The 23,483-nt window shown below is 46.3% G+C and overlaps 2 non-coding genes and 2 pseudogenes across 2 annotated transcripts; 2 read left to right on the top strand and 2 right to left on the bottom strand.

Annotated features, from left to right (window-relative positions):
• Positions 1-531: 531 nt before the first annotated feature.
• Positions 532-648, bottom strand: LOC121558782. The gene has a single exon (XR_005998602.1). It is a non-coding gene; the product is annotated as a U5 spliceosomal RNA (small nuclear RNA).
• A 341-nt stretch (positions 649-989) lies between these two features.
• LOC121558791 lies at positions 990-1,164 on the bottom strand (annotated as a pseudogene).
• Positions 1,165-21,608: 20,444 nt separating this feature from the next.
• On the top strand, positions 21,609-21,783 carry LOC121564256 (annotated as a pseudogene).
• A 404-nt stretch (positions 21,784-22,187) lies between these two features.
• LOC121564253 lies at positions 22,188-22,304 on the top strand. Its single transcript, XR_006000111.2, has one exon. It is a non-coding gene; the product is annotated as a U5 spliceosomal RNA (small nuclear RNA).
• Positions 22,305-23,483: the final 1,179 nt, after the last annotated feature.

The following is a 23,483-nucleotide window of genomic DNA, read 5'->3' as shown; positions in this document are numbered from 1 at the left end:
GAAAAATGAAACCCGAAAAAATCCGGTTCCCACCAATCCAAAAAGTTAAGCACCCTCCTCCCTCCTGCCTTTCTTCGACCTCCTGACTCAGCGGGCTTTGGGGCACCTCGGTACCAAGCTTGATCTGAGCCAAAAGGCCGAGAAGCGATAACCCACAAATTGAACCCTGCACCCGCCGGGCACCCGGGGGTCTCGGGAGACCTCAGCGGTTTGGCTAAAGTGTGCTCCACCCATCGCCACCCCTCCACGTTTCCATGGCGACAGGCAAGTGTTTTTTTTCTCCAAAAAGTCGCTAATGCGTCAAGGAAAAGTCGCTAATGCGTCCAGTGCTATTATTTGTTCAAAGGCCGGAAAATACGCCAGTCGTCGTTGTCGGGCTTGAATTCAATTGGCCGAGTGACTACTTTGACTGGAAAAATACGCCGGTCAGCCAGCACGAACTCAAATGCCTGAGCAAAAAGTCTGCGCGGCAGGCAGGCAGGCAGGCAGGCAGACGCCGTCTCTGTTGATTTCTCTTGAAACAAGATATCGGGCTCTGCCAGAAGCAAAGCCCCTCCAAAAATACGTTGAACTCGTAAGTGTTCCTCTCCACGGAAGTCTTTAGTAAAAGGCGAAAGGCTTGTGCGTAATGAAGAGAAACCAGAGTCATATGGAAGTCAGAGGTCGGGGCCCGAGACGCACTCTGTTTACTCAAGGCTGGGTTCTCGCGGGTTGTCCCCGAACCCACTCGCCAAGTTTTCGGGGGCTGTGGGGAAAAAGTCACAGACAAACACACAGACAGACAGACAGACACTATCCTGGTGAATGCCAAACCAAATACATTTTTTTTTTTTTTTAGAAAAATGGAGGGAAAACGCTGGACCGCACGAAAAGCGCTTCGCCCTTCTTTCAGTTTGGATTTTTATTTTTTTTATTTTTTTTTTTTACCTCTTCTTCTGCTGGCTGTTTTACCTACCTCCGTGTAATTGTTTTCATTGACAATGGGAGGAAAGTGTTGCACCGTTCCCGGAGGTACTGCAATACCGGGTCGATGCGTGGAGCGGACGGAGCAAGCCCCATTTCCAACTCCCTGTTCGAAAAATCCATTTAATATGTAGTCCCCCAATGGGGGACGTATCAGATATTAAACTGATAAGAACAGATTTTTTCTTTTGGAAAAGTTTTTATTGTACATTTCCTTTAAAACAGCTCACATTTGCAATTCATTCACACACATAAAAACGGCATAAAGTGCATAAAAACCAGCATTATATTACAATTACATTTTTAAAAGGTACATGTTGTTTATTTAAAACAATAAAACAATCCTATATAAAAGTACCAATTCTTGTAAAAGCCGATTAGTAAAAGCCATTTAAAATGTGTGTACATGATTTAACAAAGTAAAAACAATTTTAAGACATAAAAAGAAAAGCCTGTCAAAAAGTCACTTTGTTAAAAAAGCTGTCTTCGGTCCTTTGTACAAAAACGGGGTGAGTCCTTATCAAAAAAGCCTCCTCCTGCTCTTCCTGAATCGACTTCGTACCCGTCCGTCGGGGCCCAGAGGAGACTCCTCCCCTAGGCGCATCGCCCTAGGCACCGCAGCGCTGTCAGGCCGTGGCCGCCGGGACCTTAGATGTTGTGGGGGACCCTTCGCCTGGGGTCGAGGCCCCCTGTCGTTCGTACCACCCCAGGGCTTCCGTGGCTACCAAAGCCACTGCCTGGGGGGTGGTCTCTACCTGTTTCCCCACCAGCAGGTTGCGGGAGGACCACAGTGCATCTTTCAGACACGTGAGGGTGGGCGAAGGCCTTTGGTTGAATAGGCCTTCGGCCCACCCCATACAGCACGAGCTGGGGCGTTAGGTCCTCCCCTGCTGGCAGGCGTGGGGAGATCAGGGGGCCTGCTTCCTTCCACAGGTCCCGTGCGGCTCTGCACTCCCAGAGCAAGTGACTCACCGACTCTTCTTGGCCGCAGCCTGGTCGGGGGCACGCGGATGTCCTCGCCATGCCCCGGGAGTGCATAACGGCCCTGACCGGGAGGATCTCGTGGGCGACCATCCAGGACAGGTCACGGTGCCGATTCAGCAGAGCAGGATGGGCCACGTTGCGCCAAACCGTTGAGGGCTCGCCTATAGCAAGCCCGCGCACTGGACACACCGGTTCCCGTTCCTGCACAAGAGAGAGAAGAGAGCGGTGTTTAGTTAAAACTGTGACAGGCTCTTTTTCCAGTTTAAAATGTCTTAAAAACGTTCTGAGCTGTACGTAGTGTGTGGGGAGCAGGAAAGAGACTGGGGCTCGCAGGTCGACTGGGATCAGCCTCAGAGACCTGAGGTAAGATCCCAGCCAGAACCGTGCGAGGGCCTGGGTCTTGTTGCTGACCGGGGAGGTGGCAAGAGTAAGATGTAACGCTGTGTAGCGGCTGCCCAGGAACAAGTAGAGGTCAGGCAAGCCTTTCCCCCCCTTGAACCTGGGCCTCTTTACCACCTCCCTCCTCAGCCTCTCCCACTTGCTTCCCCACAGAAAATAAAAGAGCATCCGGTCCAGAGCTAAAAGAGTTGATCTTGGGGGGATAAAAACAGAACTGATCAATAAAAGGACAGGTAAAATCACAGCCTTGATGATTAAAACCTTTCCCTCAAAAGTCAGTCGTCTTAGTCCCCAAAAACCCAGTCTCTGTCTTACTGGCCCTAACATCCCGGTCCAATTACCACTACTGTTGATGATCACAAGTTTACTGGAGAACTGAGACCAAGTAGAGACTTTGGACAGGGTGGATAATGGTATAATATAAGGCAGTTTATTCAGAGGTAAAGATATCTGGAATAGCGTGCACGGACTCGTTCGTCAAACTCGTAGGGAGTTATCTGAAGAGAGCCCCGAAACATTGTGTGCAGACATTTTATGCAATAAATGAAGTAGGTTGAATCTAGTAGTTCTGATCTTCTGATTGGTCCTGATGAGTTTGGCGAGGTCCCCTCCAGGCTAGTGTCACTGTTGCATTGGCTCTGAGTCGGGTTCTCTGTCTTCAAATGTTCAGCCTAAAGGAAGGGATTTTGTGTGTGTGTGTGTGTTTAACAGTGATGATGTGTGTGTGTGTGTCCTCAGAGCAAGAACTCGTGAGTTGGAAGAACTGAGAGGCCTATGGCGTGGGTGTTGTCCTTGGCCACCTGCTGACAAGATAGGACCCTTTTGTCCATTGTTATTGGATAGGAACATAACTTATAACCAGCTCCTGACCTAAATAGATCTTGGCACAACATTTTACTCAACATATCATATTCCATATTGACTATAACAAATATATTTACTACGACAAATCCCCCTCTTCACGTCTCCCCAGAGACGTGACCAAGTAACAGTAAAGAAGGAAAACTTGAGACGTGACACAAGCTAACAGTGTAATTGGCAAAATAGGGAAAACTTTATCAGAAGATAAAGTTTTGATTCCCCCTCTTCACGTCTCACAAGAGACGTGACACAAGCTAATAGTGCAATTTGCAAAATAGGGAAAACTTTATCAGAAGATAAAGTTTTACATTCCCCCTCTTCACGTCTCACAAGAGACGTGACAAAAAGCTTAAATGCTATTCATCATCCAGATATCCTTGGTCAGCATCGTCAATAGCAAGCAAAGGAAACATCTGACCATTATCTGCAGGATTTGGATCAATAGCGGTGGTTATAATCCTGGTTGTCAGCGTCCGTATGCATGGAATGCAACAGCATCCACAAAGCACTAGAATTGCAGCAAAAACAGAGATGGATACAAGTATAGAAGAAACAAGCGTTTTATATTTACCAAACGCATCCATCCAAGAGTCCCACATTGAAGTATCCACCCCTGAGTGGTCTTTCATTTTACCATTAAGAGTCCTCAAACCTTCTAGAGCAATTGTCAAACTTCCATCTGCAGCAGTATTATTAGGAATAAAAGTACAACATTGTTCCCCGAACATGGCACACACACCCCCTCTTTCAGCAAGTAACATATCAACAGCAATTCTATTCTGAAAAGCCATTAATGAAGTTGCAGCTAGTTGTCCATGAACCGCCTCAAAACCTTGTTGAGTCCAGTTTTCTAATTTCTGGACATTAATGTATGTAGTTAATTCTATCGACGTTTTTATTAATGGTACAACAGTCAGCACCCAAAAGACACCATTCCACTGTACTCCATGTACCCATGTTCAAGGACAGTTTCACAGACAACAAAGAGAGAGTGTTCTTATCAGCCTGTTATGTGAAACAATCCATATCAGTACAGTGCTCCTCCTTAATGCATTCCTTCCAAGCTATTCATCACATACAGATCCAATTAAAAATAAAACCCAACAATTTTATGGTGTCACTCTAAACAGAGTATAATCACCCTTAAGAATAACAGGATATGGAAATTAAATCACAACATTTAATGTTAATAAAAAATAAAAAAATAATTTTAACCCTCTATTCCTCCCCTACACCTAACATGTACTGAGTTGGCTACCAGCCACCCAGGAATCCTTTACCTTCACATCAGGAAGAATAAACAATCACAGTGGTTAGTAAAAACATAAGGTAATAAATGAGCAAGAACTGAAAATAAATGCGTGTATGTATTTTACTAGGCAAAACATGGATCATCCAGCTTGGTCTCAGAGTCAGTAGCAGAGTCACCTGCATCATCCTGGGCCGGTAACAACAGCATCATACCTGACGCCTGCACCACTCCTACCACTGACCTCCTGAGACAGGGGACGATGCAAGCAGCACAACACATTAACAGCAAAAACACAATTACTAGGGTCAGAAATCCAGTAACCACCATAGAAGAGTACTCACCAAACCAGTCACTCAGCCAGGAAATAAGGCAACATCCACAAAGAACAAGTATACCCATAGAGGCCATAACTTCACCCAGAATAGTCACAACAATAGTTTTCCATTTACCAAATATGTTATCAAACCAACCGTTTATGGAGCTATCAATACCAGAGTTCTCAACCAGTTCGTTCGCCAGCGTGGTGATGGTCACTCAAGCGCTTTGGTCACGGGCCCGTCCGGTGCTATATTATTGGAGATGAAAGTACAGCACATATATCCAAACAGAACACAAACCCCGTCCCGCTCAGCCAAAAGCATATCTAAAGCTATTCTATTCTGCCATGTCATTAAGCTAGTTGCCGCTGTCTGCTCAGCTAATCCCTTTATTGCATCACGAGTGTGGTTTATAAATATGTTGCTGGTTATATTAAGTATAATTTATCCAATCTACATTTTTATTAATTGTTGACCACCAGAAAATACTTGATTCAAAACCCAGCTGCGATCTGATTGTGGATCCCATCAATATATATCCTTTCATCAAAGGATTCCGGGAGGAGGTCCTACTTTCTATGTGACAACTCACCAGTCTCTGACACGTTTGATTGTTTGCGTATGTAGGTGAGTTCACAATCAGTTATCACCACACATCCATCAGATGTCAGCACGGGTCTGGTTTTTGGCTCCTAAAATCCTCTGGCTGCAACAAAGAGGAGAGATTAGACTAGAAAAACAATTTAGAATCCCCTGTGACTTCAAACTGAGGCAACCCAGGTCGGGATGACTTTGTTATCGGGGGAAACAGATAGTGCAAGTTACCATAAGACTCTTTCACCACATTCCCAGGGTGGCTTGCATGGAGGATAAACCTGACAGAGAGTTAAAGCCTGTCAAGGGGAACGGAGTAGTTGTTAACCCTGGTTTGGCTGTCCCACAGGCAAAACAGTCCTCTTTAGACATAGTTTTTGCCGTATACTGAATCCATTCCAACCACAGGTTAAGATTTCTATACCCCGTTTCCACCTGTACTACTTCCTCCAGGTCTATAGTTTTGCACTATCTTTACCACAGCCCCGGTCTCACTACCTCCCTCAGAGAGGTTTACTCTAGAATTTCCCCTTTCCCTACGTCTAGCTGTCTCCTATGCCTTTTCAACTTGTGTTAGGTTAACTACCACTTCTGGCTGAAACAGGAGGGTCCGTGTGTGTTAGGAATATGGCCCCCACAATCAGACAGCTACCTACCGTCGGGAGACCTGTGAATCCCCACCCTTGCCCTGAGAACATGTCAGATGCCAGAGGCCAACCCATTGCTTTACCTTCTATCGAACTCACACAGGGATGATCAGACAGGGTAAGGGAATCTTCGTTAAGGAGCCAACCCCCGAGCCCTAGTGGTAATCGGATCTTTCTCCTAACTCTGTGTTTGTTCGTCAGGTGTAGCTGGTTTTGCCTTTTCACAGTGTGTGACATGCACCCAGATGGATCTCTCAGCTATTCTGCTGGCAAAGGCAGTACTTGGTAGGGCCCTTCCCGCCAGGCCTGATTCAGTCTCCTGGTTAGATAGAGTGGGTCACCTTCTCCTTTAGTTCACCTGTGGGGCACAAAACTTCTGACATACAGGTGTGGTTAATAAACTATCATACATGTTTTATTATTTTATTTTTTTAAGTATTTTGTCCTCTCCTTCGTATATATTTAATATTTAATCCAACCATCCCCCTTTTTGACACATGATTTGGCCATGTGTCAATATTACCACCTACCTAAACAATCACTTTAGTTAATATTGGTATTTCATTATCCAATTGCCATTCCTCCACTCTCTCTTCTGTTATTTTATGGTTCAAATCAAATATATTATTACCAAATTATAATCTTCTTCACAATTTTCACAGTACTATAAATTACCCTCAACTTAGTAAAATAAACTATCTTAAAGTCCTCCTCTCATGCCTTTAGAATTTACTAGTGTGGATGATTAAAATAACACCAGAATGTTAAAACAGAGTTCAGAGGCCATTGAAATCATTTAACGAACTGTTTAATCCCATAGTATACTAAACATTACCATTATTCTAAATATTTCATAAATGTTAGTTATCCCAAGTGTTCATTAAGTCCTCATGACATTCATTCTCATAAGAAATCATATACAGTGGGGGAAAAAAGTATTTAGTCAGCCACCAATTGTGCAAGTTCTCCCACTTAAAAAGATGAGAGAGGCCTGTAATTTTCATCATAGGTACACATCAACTATGACAGACAAATTGAGATTTCTTTTTCCAGAAAATCACATTGTAGAATTTTTAATGAATTTATTTGCAAATTATGGTGGAAAATAAGTATTTGGTCACCTACAAACAAGCAAGATTTCTGGCTCTCACAGGCCTGTAACTTCTTCTTTAAGAGGCTCCTCTGTCCTCCACTCGTTACCTGTATTAATGGCACTTGTTTGAACTTGTTATCAGTATAAAAGACACCTGTCCACAACCTCAAACAGTCACACTCCAAACTCCACTATGGCCAAGACCAAAGAGCTGTCAAAGGACACCAGAAACAAAATTGTAGACCTGCACCAGGCTGGGAAGACTGAATCTGCAATAGGTAAGCAGCTTGGTTTGAAGAAATCAACTGTGGGAGCAATTATTAGGAAATGGAAGACATACAAGACCACTGATAATCTCCCTCGATCTGGGGGCTCCACGCAAGATCTCACCCCCGTGGGGTCAAAATGATCACAAGAACGGTGAGCAAAAATCCCAGAACCACACGGGGGGACCTAGTGAATGACCTGCAGAGAGCTGGGACCAAAGTAACAAAGCCTACCATCAGTAACACACTACGCCGCCAGGGACTCAAATCCTGCAGTGCGAGACGTGTCCCCCCTGCTTAAGCCAGTACATGTCCAGGCCCGTCTGAAGTGCATTTGGATGATCCAGAAGAGGATTGGGAGAATGTCATATGGTCAGATGAAACCAAAATATAACTTTTTGGTAAAAACTCAACTTGTCATGTTTGGAGGACAAAGAATGCTGAGTTGCATCCAAAGAACACCATACCTACTGTGAAGCATGGGGTTGGAAACATCATGCTTTGGGGCTGTTTTTCTGCAAAGGGACCAGGACGACTGATCCGTGTAAAGGAAAGAATGAATGGGGCCATGTATCGTGAGATTTTGAGTGAAACCCTCCTTCCATCAGCAAGGGCATTGAAGATGAAACGTGGCTGGGTCTTTCAGCATGACAATGATCCCAAACACACCGCCCGGGCAACGAAGGAGTGGCTTCGTAAGAAGCATTTCAAGGTCCTGGAGTGGCCTAGCCAGTCTCCAGATCTCAACCCCATAGAAAATCTTTGGAGGGAGTTGAAAGTCTGTGTTGCCCAGCGACAGCCCCAAAACATCACTGCTCTAGAGGAGATCTGCATGGAGGAATGGGCCAAAATACCAGCAACAGTGTGTGAAAACCTTGTGAAGACTTACAGAAAACGTTTGACCTGTGTCATTGCCAACAAAGGGTATATAACAAAGTATTGAGAAACTTTTGTTATTGACCAAATACTTATTTTCCACCATCATATGCCAATAAATTCATTAAAAATCCTACAATGTGATTTTCTGGATTTTTTTTTCTCATTTTGTCTGTCATAGTTGACGTGTACCTATGATGAAAATTACAGGCCTCTCTCGTCTTTTTAAGTGGGAGAACTTGCACAATTGGTGGCTGACTAAATACTTTTTTTCCCCACTGTATACCCCAAACTCAGCCAAAACCTAAAAAACTCCATAAAATTCACTGTGTGCACCTCTAAGACCTATAACCCTTGACCTGCTGAAAACCCTCCAAAATTGAAACAACAAGACTTTATTAACATCATACTAGGTGTGTTGTTTTCTATTTGAAAACCCCAATTAAAGCCACGTCCTCTGTGTTCATGGCCTGTCTGCTAAATGGCATATTATTATTATTACTGTATACATCTAAGGTTGCTGGGGCCCCTTTCATTCCCCGCCAATAGATTAGGTAAGGCTATCAGTGGGTACTGGCCCCCTCCTACTCTCTCTCTCTCTCTCACTGCTTATTTCTCCTTTACACACCTTATGTATCTGTTTAAGCATGGATTCGAGTTTATCTGCGTCCAGACGTCCCTCAAAACCATACCTCTCCCTCCACCTGGTTATATAATGGAGATTTCTTCTATCTCTGGATTCCATTTTAATTACATCAAGCATTTCTCGTCCCCAGTAAATTCTGGGACCTCTTGTGAGGATTTGCCCCCCGGTTGGTACTGTTAAAAATCCCTTAGCCACCTTTTCTATATTACAAGTCAATTTAACAAGTAATTCAAAATAGCTTCACACAACAACACCTCATAAGGAGTGCCCAGCAGGAGTCCAATTCCTATCAGAAAACATACATACAAACATTCAGACACTCCCAATCTCTCCCAGGGGGAAAAAGTTCTTCTTCACCCTGAGTGAGATTGTTGTTCCCATAAGGGTTTCTTCATTGTGTTGTCAGGATTGGTTCTCGCTGCTCAAATCAGCTCTTACTTCAGACAATAGTCTGGAAGGAGTGGGGGCTGGAGTGCAATGTGTTAGATGGTGCCAGGGTGCTCCTGATTTACCTCTGACCTGGACTGAGTGTGAAGTAACCTCCTTCACTTCGTACGGTCCAGTCCACCTGGGTTCCAGCCACTTTCTTTTGTGGACTTTCACCCTCACCCAGTCTCCCACTTTTACCTTCAGTGGTGGCGTGTTTCCCGACAGCTCCCCCTCTTGGGCCTTCCGCACCTGAGAAGAGAGTGCTGCAGAAAATTCCGTCAATTCCCTCAATTCTACAGATTGGTATTCAGTTTCATAAGTTTCACTATAACTTCCCATCACCCATTAACGCGTTATAATACATAAAAACACACAACCCAAAAAGCCAATTGGAATTACAATGCTTAATGTATTCAGGCTATCAAAGCGTCCTAGAACACATTCTCAGTTCGACTGCCACCCTTCACACGTCCTTATGTAAGGACCAATTTTACATGTGAAGTCACAGAAGCAACTAATGAATTTAGATTACCAGAGCGTCCTAAAACATAGTCTCAGTTCGACTACCACCCTTCACACAGCCTTATTTAGGCACCTTCATTATGTGAAGTCACAGAAGCAACTGGATCCCTTAGAGATTTTTGTCTCAGGTTAACTGCACCTTTCACACAACCATTAAAATGGAACGTTTTAAATGTGAAATTACAGAGATAGCTGGCATCTCCGGGAATTTAGTACCTCTGGTCAATTTCGGTGATTCTCCCCCACCTAATGATGGGTCAAATCTTATCCACTCATACATCAAAACACACCTACCACACAACCTATCTAAAATAGGACCTTTTAACTGTGGAAACTCACAACTATCAGGGATAGTAGTGACGGCCATGGCTATTTCAGTATATATATATATATATATATATATGTATATAGAATTTCGGGTAAGGTCCGACTATCTTGGTGTACTTAGCCCGTCACTGGCCGAGGTCAGCAATGTATTCTTGGTGCCAACACCGACTTATCTCAGGTGCCCCACCCTCGTACACAAAGAATTTCCAATAATTTATTATTAGGAATTATTTTGCAAAAGGTATTATTGTTTTTCAGTTATTCGAGTTATTATATATTTTCCCAAAAGGTATCAGAATCGCCCTTTTGGAACAATATATTAACAAACCCGAGCGCTCCTAAAATAATTATCAATTTAATTTTGGGAATTATTTGCAAAAGTTATTATTGTTTTTCAGTTATTCGAGTTATTATATATTTTCCCAAAAGGTATCAGAATCGCCCTTTTGGAACAATATATTAACAAACTCGAGCGCTCCTAAAATAATTATCAATTTAATTTTAGGAATTAGGGAAATACCAACACCACAAGAGGGAAAAAGTACAAGTCAGCTTTCAGCGTAGCGGCTGCACAACAGGCCGAATAGGACTCGGTGGTCCTCTTAAAAGTTATCAACTAGTTAGTCTCATGAAACGGCCAATCTTACACAACATTCAGGTTAACATTTCAACATTTACATTTTGCATTACATATCAACATCAACACATGGATTCAGTTTGAGTTCTTCACAGTACATCTAGTTGAGTGCCAAGTCAACCATTGCCCGACTATCTGAACTTGTATTTTTATTTTATTTTATTGATTCTCCTCAACCAAGACTCCCAGTCGTTTTAACCATTCAACTGGCGTCTAGTCGGGAGAACCTTTTCTGGACTTGGATTCTCACGGAATTAACTCAACCCGACTATCTGAATCTTTTTATCAAGCCACCAGATCCTTCTCTTGTGGATCAAATAAAAGGGTCCATCTCTTGTGAACCAAAACCTCTGTAAATAGACTCCTCACTAGAGAGTCACAATTCAACAGAAAATAAAAGTCGGTCCTTCTCTTGTGAACCACTGTAACTAGACTCCTCTCTAGAGAGTCACATTTCAACAGTAAAAAATAAAAGGGTCCTTCTCTTGTGAACCACAACCTCTGTAACTAGACTCCTCACCTAGAGTCACAATTCAACAGTAAAAATAAAAGGGTCCTTCTCTTGTGAACCACAACCTCTGTAACTAGACTCCTCACCTAGAGAGTCACAATTCAACAGAAAATAAAAGTCGGTCCTTCTCTTGTGAACCACTGTAACTAGACTCCTCTCTAGAGAGTCACATTTCAACAGTAAAAACCTTAAGATTTCAGTTATCTTTACATATGTGCCTTTTGAGTCATAATAGATATGTTATAAATTTAACAGTAATCCATACTCACGCTCAGTACTACTGATCTTAATTTTGGTTTATCCTATAATACAATATGCAGATTTTGTTTTAACAGGTTCTGCTTACCTTTGTATTGTCGGCCATTTAGATCAGTTTCCTGAGGCGAGCTGGATTCCCGGCTGCTCCTGCGGACAGGTCACCCGTCCTTTCTGATCCGTCTCTTACTTGTCTCCTTTCTCTATCAACTTTCTATGGACCGAATTTCAGAGTTAGAAAACCATCCTCTGCTACCAATTTTGTTGATGATCACAAGTTTACTGGAGAACTGAGACCAAGTAGAGACTTTGGACAGGGTGGATAATGGTATAATATAAGGCAGTTTATTCAGAGGTAAAGATATCTGGAATAGCGTGCACGGACTCGTTCGTCAAACTCGTAGGGAGTTATCTGAAGAGAGCCCCGAAACATTGTGTGCAGACATTTTATGCAATAAATGAAGTAGGTTGAATCTAGTAGTTCTGATCTTCTGATTGGTCCTGATGAGTTGGGCGAGGTCCCCTCCAGGCTAGTGTCACTGTTGCATTGGCTCTGAGTCGGGTTCTCTGTCTTCAAATGTTCAGCCTAAAGGAGGGGATTTTGTGTGTGTGTGTGTGTGTGTGTGTTTAACAGTGATGATGTGTGTGTGTGTGTGTGTGTGTGTTATCAGTGATGATGTGTGTGTGTGTGTGTGTGTGTGTCGTCAGAGCAAGAACTCGTGAGTTGGAAGAACTGAGAGGCCTATGGCGTGGGTGTTGTCCTTGGCCACCTGCTGACAAGATAGGACCCTTTTGTCCATTGTTATTGGATAGGAACAGAACTTATAACCAGCTCCTGACCTAAATAGATCTTAGCACAACATTTTACTCAACATATCATATTCCATATTGACTATAACAAATATATTTACTACGACACTACCTCCTCCCTCCCTGTCAAATTTAACCCCTAGAACCCTAAATTCCGTAATTCTGACTGTCAGTGGTAGTCCTGTCAAGTCTGAGTCTGCCCACGGTCCGAAAAATTGGGCCTCCGTCTTGTCTCTGTTCAGTCTCGCCCCAGAGGCTCGTCCGTACCAGTCAGTCCTGTCCAAAATCCTGTCGACGGATAAAAGGTCAGTGCATAAAATGTTGACGTCGTCCATGTAAAAAACGCACTTGGCGGTCATCCCCCCACTCCCCGGGATACCCACCCCACTGATCCGTTGGTCCCTTCTCAAGACCTGTGCCAGTGGTTCTATGCAGGCCACAAACAGGAGGGGAGATAATGGACATCCCTGACGGACGCCGCAGTGTACTCCCACTGCTCTTGACAAATGCCCATTTACAAGGATTCTGCTGGTGATGTCCCCATACAGCAATCCCACCCACGCTAGAAAGCTTTCAGGGAATCCCATTTTTTGCAGTACCTTGAAGAGGTACTGGTGTGAGACCCGATCAAAAGCTTTCTCAAAGTCTAAATTTAGGACTATAAGCCGCAAGTTTCTGTCTCTCGCATAACAGATGGCATCTCTGATCAGTACTAGGCTGTCCGTGATCTTCCTTCCCGGAATGGCACAGGCTTGATCCGGGTGGATCACCTCCCCTAAAACAGAAGACATTCTGAGTGTTAAAACCTTGGTAAAAAGATTATAGTCAAAGTTTAAAAGGGTGATCGGTCTCCAGTTTTTAAGGTCAGTCCTGTCGTTTTTCTTATGTAAAAGAGTCACTCCCTGTTCTAAAACTGTCAGGTAGTCTGTCAAAATGTTCAAAGTCAGTAAAAACAGTCAGAAGTTCGTCGGCTAAAACATCCCAAAAAATTAAAATACCGTTCCAGTCGCTTCTGCAGTCCCAACATGCGTCTATCTTTCTCTTTGCTTTTTTTCTTTCCTATCTCTCTAAAGAAGGTCCTCGTCTTACCCTTCACCATTTCCCACCACTGTGCTCGTGTATCAAAAAAGTCCTGTAGCGTCTGCCACTGGCTGAACTGCTCCCTGTACTGGCTAACTACTCTATCATCTTCTAAAAGGGAGCAGTTCAGTTTCCAGGGCCCTCTTCCTACAGTCACACCCGAAGTTAGTGAGAGGGTGCACGTCAGCATTACGTGGTCTGAGAAGAAAGCAGGGGTTATTCTAGCATCAGTTGGCGGGCAGTCGCGGGTAAACAGATAGTCAATGCGAGAGGCTCTGGTGCCGTCACCACTGGTCCAGGTGAAGCCCTCCTCTCTTGGATGCAGGGTTTTAAAACAGTCCGTTAGTTTAAAATCCCTGCACAACCCTTGCAATAAAACACTTGACCTATCTACTTTAAAATCTTCTCCCGCTCCTCTCCTGTCTGCTCTACTTAAAACACAGTTAAAATCCCCACCCACCACTAGAGGATCCCTCCCCAGCATGTGGGACTGCAGGTCTTCTAAAAGGGCGCACCGGTCATGTTTGTTGTTAAAACCATATACATTTAGCACGTTAAAATCCCTCCCCATAAAAGTACATTTGGCTAAAAGAGCACGTCCCCCAACCACCACTGTGCTCCCCTTCACCACCACCTGTGGGGTCTTGAATAAAATAGCAACACCGTCGTTTTTATTAAAATTGGAACCACTCCAAATGGAGGGCCCGTGCTGCCACTTCTCCTCCCATTTGCTGTAAGAGGTTAAAAAGGGTAGACCACACTCCTGCAATAAAAACACATCTGAATTAAAACTTTCTAAAAAGGATAAAACAGATTGTGCTCTTAAATCGGTTTTTACGCTCCTGACATTTATAGTGGTGATGTTAAAAGCCATAAAAGAGGTTAGTAAAAACAGTGCTAAAGAAGAAAGAAGGCATTAAAACAGTTTAAAAGGGGTTATTTTTTAGAAACTTTCTCTCTCTCCCTGCGGGGTAAGGGGGGATGGCAGGGAGAGGAGGTAAAAACAGGGTTTAAAAACGATTCTTGGTTTGGAGAGTTTGATGGGAAGACCCTGGACTCATCCTCCCCCTGGGAGCTCTCCCACTCCAACTTGCCCTTCTTCTCCTCGCCCTGTTCGGGGTCGGAGAGCTCCTCAGCGTTTCTCTTCCGTAGGGGAAGGTGTTCGCCCAGGGTCTCTCCCACCTCTCCTACACTCTCCCCACTTGACAGTGTCGTTTCCGACACGGTCATCATACTGTCAGACCCACTTGGGGAGCTCTCACTCACCATTTCTCCAGAGCCGTCTTTCTCGGCCCTTTCTCCTTCAGAGGTCGCTTCAGTCTGGGGCGGGGGGGTTGGGGTGGGGAGGGTTTTTGCCTCCACTCCCACTTCTCCCACCACCGCACCTTCCGCGCACTCCACCTTCTCTACCACTTCCTCCACTACTGCCACCACTTCCTCCACTACCTCCTCCACTACCGCCACCACCACCTCCTCCACTACCGCCACCACCTCCTCCACCACCTCCTCCGCTACCTTGGCAACTGCCGCTTCCTTCTTCTGGCGCTCGGAAGCCCGGTCCGCAACCGCCGCCTCCATCCTGCCAGCCCTGACCTTATTGGCCCAGGAGGAGGGGCAGCTGCGGATGAGGTGGGACCGCTCGCCACAGAGGTTGCACGACCTTCCGTTCGTGCACTCCTCGTAGCGATGGCCCACCTCCCGGCACTTCATACAGACCACCTTTTCACAGGCGTCTGCTAGGTGGCCATGTTCACCACACTTACGGCACATTTTTGGCTGGTCCTGGTAGTGAACATGGCCCCTGTTCTCTCCGAGGACTATGGTGGATGGGATGGCTTTCAACCCACCATAGCCCCCGGGATCCTCCCTTTGCTGGACAGTAACCCTCCAGGCCCCTGTCCAGATCCCATCGGGATCCTTCACCTGGGTCAGGGGCCCCTTCACGTTGCAGAACCTTCCCAACCATACTGCAACGTCCTCCGGCTGTACCGTCTCGTTGTACATACGGACAATAACAGTTTTCATGCTGTTGTCCGTCAGCTTGATCACCTCAAACATTGCTGCGAGGGATCCCTGCTTGTTCTGGGAGTTCTGGAGTTTCCCCCAGAACTCCCTCAAGAAGCTGGCGCCGGCGAAACTGACATCAAAACCCTTCCCATATGGGAGGGTTAGGATGCAGTTCACCTGCGCAGGTATGAAACGAAGTTCCTTTTGGAGGAATTTCCTGGAGAAATCCAACCGGGATAACTCCATGGTTTTTCCTCCCTTCTCCTTTAACAGGAGGCGCACGGCGTGGTGCCTCCGCATGCCAGCCTGTGCTGCTGACATGATGGAGGCCCACTCCCTTTAACCCAACACCAGTGATAAAAAAAAGACACAATAAAATAGTGGGGGAGGCTGGCAGGCCCAGCTATGCTAAGCTAACAGGGCCTACCAATTCCCGGGACACAAAACAAACTCCCTATTGTTGATAAGTTTAGTTGGGTGCTGTGCTAGGTAAAGACTGTGGGGGGAAGGGGTTTAAACTAAACACAAAAGGACATGAGGGGAGGATGGGAAATATAATAATAAAAAACACACCAAACAAACAAATTTACAGGGGGCTGGGAGGCTAGCAGGCCGCACTAGCAAGTCAGACTAAGCTAGCAGGCCGGGTGCTAAAACCTCCCAGTTGACCAAACAAACAAACAAGCAAACAAGAGGGACACGAGGGAAGGATGGGAAATATAATACAAAAAACACACCAAACAAACAATGTACAAGGGCTAGGAGGCTAGCAGGCCGTGCTAGCAAGTCAGGCTAAGCTAACAAGCTAGCAGGCCGGATGCTAAACCTCCCAGATGACAAAACAAACAAGAGGGAAAAAAATGGGTATAAAACGAGGGAAATAATATGGATGGGGTGACAGGACACGGAAAAAACAAACAAATACTCACAAGACAAGCCAAATTGAGGGGCGAGGAAGGCTAGCAGGCCTCACCAGCAGGCCAGACTAAGCTAACCAGCTAGCAGGCCGGCCAGCCAACAAATGGCCCCCCAAGTGAACACAAAAGTCAACAAACAAAAACCAAGACAAGGGAAAGTTCAGGGGATGGAAATACAATTTGAGGGGGTATGGATGGGTTACAGGGGGGGGTACAAGACGAACAGAAAGGAACAAACAATGCCTGCTAAGCCTAAGGGGCGAGGAGGCTAGCAGGCCAGCCAAGCTAAAAGCTAGAGAGGCCGGCCAGCCAGCCAGCAAGCCAACCAGGCTAGCAAACACAAACAGAAAACAAGGGGGTAAAACTAAAGGGAAACTAGGGCTACAAGAGGGTGGGGAAGCACAAAGAACAAAAAATAACAAATATAAAAATAACAAAAGAAACAACAACGAGCAAACACAGAACAGATATTTTTTTATAGATTTTTTTTTTTTAATAAAGAGTAAACACAAACACACAACAACAACAACAACAACAAACTAACACAAGGAAAAGCAAGAAATAAATAAGGGAAGAAAAACACTTAACTCACCTCATCCGCAGCTGCCCCTCCTCCTGGGCCAATAAGGTCAGGGCTGGCAGGATGGAGGCGGCGGCTGCGGACCGGGCTTCCGAGCGCCAGAAGAAGGAAGCGGCAGTTGCCAAGGTAGCGGTAGTGGAGGAGGTGGTAGAGGAGGTGGTGGTGGCGGTAGCGGAGGAGGTGGTGGTGGCGGTAGTGGAGGAGGTGGTGGTGGCGGTAGTGGAGGAGGTGGTGGCGGTTGTTGAGGAAGTGGTGGCAGTAGTGGAGGAAGTGGTAGAGAAGGTGGAGTGCGCGGAAGGTGCGGTGGTGGGAGAAGTGGGAGTGGAGGCAAAAACCCTCCCCACCCCAACCCCCCCGCCCCAGACTGATGTGACCCCTGAAGGAGAAAGGGCCGAGAAAGACGGCTCTGGAGAGACTGAGAGTGAGAGCTCCCCAAGTGGGTCTGACAGTATGATGACAGTGTCGGAAACGACACTGTCAAGTGGGGAGAGTGCAGGAGAGGTGGGAGAGACCCTGGGCGAACACCTTCCCCTACGGAAGAGAAACGCTGAGGAGCTCTCCGACCCCGAACAGGGCGAGGAGAAGAAGGGAAAGTTGGAGTGGGAGAGCTCCCAGGGGGAGGATGAGTCCAGGGTCTTCCCATCAAACTCCCCCAACCAAGAATCAATTTTAAACCCTGTTTTTACCTCCTCTCCCTGCCACCCCCCCTTACCCCGCAGGGAGAGAGAGAAAGTTTCTAATAAATAACCCCTTTTAAACTGTTTTAATGCCTTCTTTCCTTTTAGCACTGTTTACTAACCTCTTTTATGGCTTTTAACATCACCACCATAAATGTAAGGAGTATCAAGACGGATTTAAGAGCACAATCTGTTTTATCCTTTTTAGAAAGTTTTAATTCAGATGTGTTTTTATTACAGGAGTGTGGTCTACCCTTTTTAACCTCTTACAGGAAATGGGAGGAGAAGTGGCAGCATGGGCCCTCCATTTGGAGTGGATCCAATTTTAATAAAAATGATGGTGTTGCCATTTTAATCAAGACCCCACAGGTGGTGGTGAAGGGGAGCACAGTGGTGGTTGGGGGACGTGCTCTTTTAGCCAACTGTACTTTTATGGGGAGGGATTTTAACGTGCTAAATGTGTATGGTTTTAATAACAAACACGACCGTTGTACACTTTTAGAAGACCTGCAGTCCCACATGCTGGGGAGGGATCCTCTAGTGGTGGGTGGGGATTTTAACTGTGTTTTAAGTAGAGCAGACAGGAGAGGGGCGGGAGAAGATTTTAAGGTAGATAGGTCTAGTGTTTTATTTCAAGGGTTGTGCAGGGATTTTAAACTAACGGACTGTTTTAAAACCCTGCATCCAAGAGAGGAGGGCTTCACCTGGACCAGTGGTGACGGCACCAGAGCCTCTCGCATTGACTATCTGTTTACCCGCGACTGCCCGCCAACTGATGCTAGAATAACCCCTGCTTTCTTCTCAGATCACGTGATGCTGACGTGCACCCTCTCACTAACTTCGGGTGTGACTGTAGGAAGAGGGCCCTGGAAACTGAACTGCTCCCTTTTAGAAGATGATAGAGTAGTTAGCCAGTACAGGGAGCAGTTCAGCCAGTGGCAGACGCTACAGGACTTCTTTGACACACGAGCACAGTGGTGGGAAATGGTGAAGGGTAAGACGAGGACCTTCTTTAGAGAGATAGGAAAGAAAAAAAGTAGAGAGAAAGATAGACGCATGGTGGGACTGCAGAAACGACTGGAACGGTATTTTAACCTACACCAACAGGGCTTTGATTTTAACCAAGAAATCAAAGAAGTAAAGAAAGAAATGGCATTTTTAGCAGAACAAAAGAGTAAGGGGGTTATTTTAAGAAGTAAGGAAAGGGAGTTAGAAGAGGGGGAGAAGTGCACTAGGTACTTTTTTAAAAAGATAGTTAGTAAGGGTAGGGTTATGACGGGGTTAAAAGATAAAGATGGGGTTTTAAAAACAGACACAGAAGGTATTAAAAAAGTAGTTGAGGGTTTTTATGGGGATTTGTTCGGTTTTAAAGATGTGTGTGAGGAAACAATGGAGGAGGTTTTAACATACATCGACAGGACTATACCAAACACGAACGACCTAACAAAAGACCTGACAATGACCGAACTCGACGAAGGACTGAGACATTTTAAGAGGGGTAAATCACCGGGGGAGGACGGCCTCCCTTTGGAGTTTTATCTGACCTTTTGGGATGTTTTAGCCGACGAACTTCTGACTGTTTTTACTGACTTTGAACATCTTGACAGACTACCTGACAGTTTTAGAACAGGGATAGTGACTCTTTTACATAAGAAAAACGACAGGACTGACCTTAAAAACTGGAGACCGATCACCCTTTTAAACTTTGACTATAAACTTTTTACCAAGGTTTTAACACTCAGAATGTCTTCTGTTTTAGGGGAGGTGATCCACCCGGATCAAGCCTGTGCCATTCCGGGAAGGAAGATCACGGACAGCCTAGTACTGATCAGAGATGCCATCTGTTATGCGAGAGACAGAAACATGCGGCTTATAGTCCTAAATTTAGACTTTGAGAAAGCTTTTGATCGGGTCTCGCACCAGTACCTCTTCAAGGTACTGTAAAAAATGGGATTCCCTGAAAGCTTTCTAGCGTGGGTGGGATTGCTGTATGGGGACATCACCAGCAGAATCCTTGTAAATGGGCATTTGTCAAGAGCAGTGGGAGTACACTGCGGCGTCCGTCAGGGATGTCCATTATCTCCCCTCCTGTTTGTGGCCTGCATAGAACCACTGGCACAGGTCTTGAGAAGGGACCAACGGATCAGTGGGGTGGGTATCCCGGGGAGTGGGGGGATGACCGCCAAGTGCGTTTTTTACATGGACGACGTCAACATTTTATGCACTGACCTTTTATCCGTCGACAGGACTTTGGACAGGACTGACTGGTACGGACGAGCCTCTGGGGCGAGACTGAACAGAACCAAGACAGAGGCCCAATTTTTCGGACCGTGGGCAGACTCAGACTTGACCAGACTACCACTGACTGTTAGAATGACGGACATTAGGGTTCTAGGGGTTAAATTTGACAGGGAGGGAGGAGGTAGTGGTAATTGGACCGGGATGTTAGGGACAGTTAGACAGAGACTAGGGTTTTGGGGACTGAGACAACTGACTTTTGAGGGCAAGGTTTTAATCATCAAGGCTGTGATTTTACCTGTCCTTTTATTAATCAGTTCTGTTTTTATCCCCCCACGAACAACTCTTTTAGCTCTGGACCGGATGTTATTTTATTTTCTGTGGGGAAGCAAGTGGGAGAGGCTGAGGAGGGAGGTGGTAAAGAGGCCCAGGTTCAAGGGGGGGAAAGGCTTGCCTGACCTCTACTTGTTCCTGGGCAGCCGCTACACAGCGTTACATCTTACTCTTGCCACCTCCCCGGTCAGCAACAAGACCCAGGCCCTCGCACGGTTCTGGCTGGGATCTTACCTCAGGTCTCTGAGGCTGATCCCAGTCGACCTGCGAGCCCCAGTCTCTTTCCTGCTCCCCACACACTACGTACAGCTCAGAACGTTTTTAAGACATTTTAAACTGGAAAAAGAGCCTGTCACAGTTTTAACTAAACACCGCTCTCTTCTCTATCTTGTGCAGGAACGGGAACCGGTGTGTCCAGTGCGCGGGCTTGCTATAGGCGAGCCCTCAACGGTTTGGCGCAACGTGGCCCATCCTGCTCTGCTGAATCGGCACCGTGACCTGTCCTGGATGGTCGCCCACGAGATCCTCCCGGTCAGGGCCGTTATGCACTCCCGGGGCATGGCGAGGACATCCGCTTGCCCCCGACCAGGCTGCGGCCAAGAAGAGTCGGTGAGGCACTTGCTCTGGGAGTGCAGAGCCGCACGGGACCTGTGGAAGGAAGCAGGCCCCCTGATCTCCCCACGCCTGCCAGCAGGGGAGGACCTAACGCCCCAGCTCGTGCTGTATGGGGTGGGCCGAAGGCCTATTCAACCAAAGGCCTTCACACAACTCTGGCCCACCCTCACGTGTCTGAAAGATGCACTGTGGTCCTCCCGCAACCTGCTGGTGGGGAAACAGGTAGAGACCACCCCCAGGCAGTGGCTTTGGTAGCCACGGAAGCCCTGGGGTGCTACGGAACGACAGGGGCCTCGACCCCAGGCGAAGGGTCCCCCACAACACCTAAGGTCCCGGCGGCCACGGCCTGACAGCGCTGCGGTGCCTAGGGCGATGCGCCTAGGGGAGGAGTCTCCTCTGGGCCCCGACGGACGGGTACGAAGTCGATTCAGGAAGAGCAGGAGGAGGCTTTTTTGATAAGGACTCACCCTGTTTTTGTACAAAGGACCGAAGACAGCTTTTTTAACAAAGTGACTTTTTGACAGGCTTTTCTTTTTATGTCTTAAAATTGTTTTTACTTTGTTAAATCATGTACACACATTTTAAATGGCTTTTACTAATCGGCTTTTACAAGAATTGGTACTTTTATATAGGATTGTTTTATTGTTTTAAATAAACATGTACCTTTTAAAAATGTAATTGTAATATAATGCTGGTTTTTATGCACTTTATGCCGTTTTTATGTGTGTGAATGAATTGCAAATGTGAGCTGTTTTAAAGGAAATGTACAATAAAAACTTTTCCAAAAGAAAAAATCTGTTCTTATCAGTTTAATATCTGATACGTCCCCCATTGGGGGACTACATATTAAATGGATTTTTCGAACAGGGAGTTGGAAATGGGGCTTGCTCCGTCCGCTCCACGCATCGACCCGGTATTGCAGTACCTCCGGGAACGGTGCAACACTTTCCTCCCATTGTCAATGAAAACAACTACACGGAGGTAGGTAAAACAGCCAGCAGAAGAAGAGAGGAAAAAAAAAAAAAAAAAAAAATCCAAACTGAAAGAAGGGCGAAGCGCTTTTCGTGCGGTCCAGCGTTTTCCCTCCATTTTTCTAAAAAAAAAAAAATGTATTTGGTTTGGCATTCACCAGGATAGTGTCTGTCTGTCTGTCTGTCTGTCTGTCTGTCTTTTCACCAAAAAAAGAACAAATACTTCACCAGGATAGTGGGTCTGTGTCTGTTTGTGTGTTTGTCTGTGACTTTTTCCCCACAGCCCCCGAAAACTTGGCGAGTGGGTTCGGGGACAACCCGCGAGAACCCAGCCTTGAGTAAACAGAGTGCGTCTCGGGCCCCGACCTCTGACTTCCATATGACTCTGGTTTCTCTTCATTACGCACAAGCCTTTCGCCTTTTACTAAAGACTTCCGTGGAGAGGAACACTTACGAGTTCAACGTATTTTTGGAGGGGCTTTGCTTCTGGCAGAGCCCGATATCTTGTTTCAAGAGAAATCAACAGAGACGGCGTCTGCCTGCCTGCCTGCCTGCCGCGCAGACTTTTTGCTCAGGCATTTGAGTTCGTGCTGGCTGACCGGCGTATTTTTCCAGTCAAAGTAGTCACTAGACTGGCTCCTAACTTAGCACTGGACGCATTACACTCGCATTAGCGACTTTTTTGGAGAAAAAAAACACTTGCCTGTCGCCATGGAAACGTGGAGGGGTGGCGATGGGTGGAGCACACTTTAGCCAAACCGCTGAGGTCTCCCGAGACCCCCGGGTGCCCGGCGGGTGCAGGGTTCAATTTGTGGGTTATCGCTTCTCGGCCTTTTGGCTCAGATCAAGCTTGGTACCGAGGTGCCCCAAAGCCCGCTGAGTCAGGAGGTCGAAGAAAGGCAGGAGGGAGGAGGGTGCTTAACTTTTTGGATTGGTGGGAACCGGATTTTTTCGAGTTTCATTTTTCATTGGCTTCTTTTGTTAAGGGAGCTTTTTTGGGAAGAAATGGAGCAGCAGAAGCCAATACCAGGGATGGGACTGGCCAACACGGTGAGGTTTACCTGGACGGACAAGGAGATGGAGCCGTGGGGAAGAGAGACGTTTGGGAGAAATATCCTGATGGGGTGCCTGAAGCTACAGGTAAAAGATGTTCTTTGCCTTCAAGGGAACCCATTGGAGAACGCTTATGATGTAACGTTCCACTTGGAGGAGAAGCATGAGGGCGTTATGAAGAAGGTGAGGGAAGGGAAAGGCGCAAGACCCCTGTGCCATTACGAGGTGACCAGCCTGGCAAGGAACAATTTCAGGGTGGTCACCGTGACTATGTACAATCCACATGTAAAGGATGAGGAGGTGAGGGCCTTTCTGGGGAGATATGTTGACAACGTCTCCTCAGTGAGGCACCTCAGGGACTCCCTGGGATTCTGGAACGGGAGGAGAGGGTTCCAGGTGCTTCTCAGGGAGGACCCGAAGGGTTTGGGTGGCTACCTCCATCCTCCGGCAATGTTCTCCCTGGGGGCTGACAGGGGGACATTGTTTTATGCCCGTCAGCCCCCGTTCTGCAGGCGGTGTATGGTCTACGGCCATATCCTGGCCTCGTGCAACACCAGAAAGTGCAGGTTCTGTGGGTCGGGAGAGCACGAGGCCAAGGATTGTGACGAGCCCAAGGCTTGCCA

Source organism: Coregonus clupeaformis, unplaced genomic scaffold, assembly GCF_020615455.1.
Source record: "Coregonus clupeaformis isolate EN_2021a unplaced genomic scaffold, ASM2061545v1 scaf0328, whole genome shotgun sequence".
In the NCBI taxonomy this organism is placed as follows: Eukaryota; Metazoa; Chordata; class Actinopteri; order Salmoniformes; family Salmonidae; genus Coregonus; species Coregonus clupeaformis.
The sequence above is the reverse complement of the archived record's forward strand: the minus strand, read 5'-3'. Positions and strand labels throughout refer to the sequence as shown.